Raw genomic sequence first — 3,564 nt, 5'->3', positions numbered from 1 at the left:
CGGAGTAGTCGAGATCATCATCATGGGATCAACCACGTTGAAGGCATTGCATTCTAACAGATTAAAATACTCTTCAAAATATTTAACTATCAGACACTAACTCAAAATATAACATGTTATATATGAAAAATTCCTGAGAAAAAATGTGTATAAATTTTAAATATATATATATATACATGCATACCTGAAAAATTCTTTCAACGGACTATTTTTTTACGTTGCATTCATTCGAGTAAGGCACTCTGAGTAAAACAGATCGAGGCTCCAGTCAATAAGATGGCACTTAAAGTAGCCTTTAACCTCCACCTCTCATTTCTAACTGGCATTTGCTTAGTATGATGATGAAAACCACAAGCTCGTGTACATAATAAAACTTGCAAAAGGGCGAAAGGATGAATAGGTCGATGACAATGAGGGGACGGAGCAATTGTGATAACTGGTGAAATATAATTTTTGTTACCCCGTTGCAGCGCACGGGCTCTTTTGCTAGTTTATCCCTAATTTTAATAATAAAGCACGGATTGACTCTGTGGGTTCACCGTCACAATACGCTTTCGCCAATACGTTTTTACGATTTGTATAGACAAAATCGTAATATAAACGAGGTGGTACTAATTAGCTCTAGCTAGATTGGTTGGTTGATTCGTGTCAACAGGCGCTCTCTTCCGAAAGTCCACCGATTACGTGGCCTCGACCTCGTTGCTATCAGCAGCGGCAGCAAGCATGCAGCGGCAAGGGGAGTCCGGCGAGGACATCGTGATCGTGGGAGCCGGGCTCACCGGGCTCGCCGCCGCGCTCAGGCTGCACGGGAAAGGGGTGAGGAGTGTGGTGCTGGAGTCGTCCCCGGCGCTCCGGGCCTCGGGGTTCGCCTTCGCCACCTGGCCCAACGCCTTCCGCGCGCTCGACGCCGAACCAGATCAGGAAGCTCCACCTGCACATCCAAGGGCTGCGCGTCATGTCAGCGTCCACGGGTGAGATAGCGAAGGAAGTGGACTTCAGGGACGAGTTCCGCTGCGTCAGGCGGGACATGCTGCTGTAGGTCCTGGCGGCGGAGTTGCCGACGGGCACCATCCGCTACTCCTCCAGGATCGTGTCCATCGACGACGGCGACGGCGACGGCGCCAAGATGCTCCACTTCGCTGACGGCTCGACTCTCCGGGCAAAGGTGCTGGTCGGCTGTGACGGGATCAACTCCGTGGTGGCAAGATGGCTGGGGCTCACCAAGCCGTCGGGCGCTCGGCCACGCCGGCCCTCGCGCGTTACCCCCGACGGCCATGGTTTCCCGCCCAAGTTCTTGCTGGACGGCGTGGCCTGGGCACTTGGGCGGCAAAACGGCTCGTGGTGGCACGGCGGCACGATGGTGCGTGCAACGCGGCCTTGGCCCATTGCAGTGGTGCCAAGAACGCGATGCTCGCGGCCAGGTAGGCCAAGGCGCGTGGGCTGTTTGGGAACGCGGTTGCCGTTGATGCATGGTGGTGACGGCCAGGAGCGGTGCAGCGACTCCTGCAGGCAGACGTGTGATGCTCGCGACAGCGCACGGGAGGCGGAGGCATGCGAGTGAGAGCCGGCGATGCGCATCAGATGGCAATGGCATTGAGGCTCGGCACCGGCACACCAGCGGCAGCCAGCAACGCAGCGAGCGGCTGCATCGAGCCGTGATGCGAAAACCAGCATTCCAACAGTTGCCTAACAGCTCGAGCATGCACTGCTGCGGAGCCAAAGCACGGCGGCGACTGCAACCTGTTCGGGAACGGCTGCACGCTGGCTAACACTCGAGGCAGCTCCCAAACAGTAATATTTCTACATACACATATTCTATTTATTTCTCTTCACAATTTTTTAATTTCATCGTACATATAGCAATGTATGGATATGCACAGTGCCAATGCATCTGATAACAACGCAAGTCCCTCCCATTGCATGTTGTATTTTTTATATGGATTACATAGTTCTGCAAGTGCACATATATATGCCAACAAAGCTAGCTTATACTGGATTTTATTACTATTGTGCTCAAGCTATAGTATGAAGCTTTAATTAGCACTTAATTACTCTTCTTGCTATGCTTGCAAAGGTAGAGGGATCATGCCTCATATGCAGAGTTACGCCACATATGCAGAGTTACGTATACTTAAGAATCAGGTGCAATTTCATCGTATTTTTATTTACTTTCTACGGCTTCTTCTCCGAGTGCATATTTAGTGTATATATGTAGAGCAATGACATCTATGCTGATATGTGTATGCAACTCTCCTTATTTTGTTAGTTTCTACAAGGGTCTATCACAATTTTGTTTTTTTTGTCTGGGGTGATTTATTTCCCACTGCTTGTAATTTGTGGTAGAGAAATTGAGAGGGAGGCCCCACTGTGAGAGTTTGCAGTTTGTGTGTTGATGTTGCTTGCGGTGGTGAATGGAAAGCCGGCCGTGTAGCCGTCTGTTGCGTAGTTATGTGCCGATGTTGCTCGCAGTGGTGAATCGGAAGGCCGGCCGTGTAGCCGCCTGTTGCGTACCATGGTGGCAGTGGTCAGCCTTGTGAGGAGGAAAGAGAAGATTGTCATGTAGATCAGTGGGTAGCAAGAGTTTCGCTCTGATCATGTGCCCCTCAAGCACAGGCACGCGAAGATGGACGACAATAAGATTGATCATACGGTTACGGCTAAAAGTGTAAGTGGTCAGGGGGAGGGGGGATTGAGGAGAGATGGCATGGAACTGACCAAAGTAAATGGGAGGGAACCGATGAGTGGGGGAGGGATGCATCGGTGATGGAAGATGTGACTGGTTGCTGAATTGCTAGCTAGGAGAGCAAATCGGCCAGTTGTGGTTCATGAAATTTGTGTTCGCTCCGTAGAAAAGCACGAGCATAGAATATGTATACCCGTTGCAACGCACGGGCTCTTTCCCTAGTCTATCCCTAATATATCTCTCCCTAATAATAAAGCACGGATTGGGTCTCCGGGTTCACCGTCACAATACGCTTTCACGCGAGCACGTATTTGACGCAGGGAGCTCCTGCTCGGCACATTCAGCCTCGCTTAGCCCTTTTGGCGCTCGCGCGCGCAGCCTAACGGGCCGGCCCAGCAGCTACTTCTAAAAGTAGAAGTGAAAAGGAAAATTAACAATAGAAAATATACACTAGAGCTGGGATTCGAACCCACATGTTTTTGTTAAAATTGCTTCTCTCCACACAACAACCACTGCGCCAAAGGCCACTGTGTGTTGTAGGATACGAAAACAACTCTATTTAATACTTCACATATTGTACCCATATAAAGAACTCGCTACCTGCACTACCTACGTGTGTTTAGCTAACCACTAGGGCCGGCCCATTTTTTTTTGAGAGAACATATGATTTTTTTAAGAAAATGAAACCTCACAAATTTCGGAAAAAGTTCATGAACATGCATAAAAACATCGCCCTATTCAAGAGAAGCCCAATGATTTTAAAAAAAGTTCATCAATTTACAAAAGTAGTTCACAAATTTTTTAAAAAAGTTCATCAAAAATTTGAAAAAAAAGTTCACCAATTTGAAAAAAGTTCATCAACTTAAGAAAGTAGTTCACAA

At 48.6% G+C, this 3,564-nt stretch overlaps 1 pseudogene; it reads left to right on the top strand.

The window, feature by feature from the left end:
* The first annotated feature begins 723 nt into the window (after positions 1-723).
* Positions 724-1,659, top strand: LOC119272542 (annotated as a pseudogene).
* The last annotated feature ends 1,905 nt before the right edge of the window (positions 1,660-3,564 follow it).

This window comes from Triticum dicoccoides, chromosome 3A (assembly GCF_002162155.2).
Source record: "Triticum dicoccoides isolate Atlit2015 ecotype Zavitan chromosome 3A, WEW_v2.0, whole genome shotgun sequence".
Lineage (NCBI taxonomy): Eukaryota > Viridiplantae > Streptophyta > Magnoliopsida > Poales > Poaceae > Triticum > Triticum dicoccoides.
The sequence above is the reverse complement of the archived record's forward strand: the minus strand, read 5'-3'. Positions and strand labels throughout refer to the sequence as shown.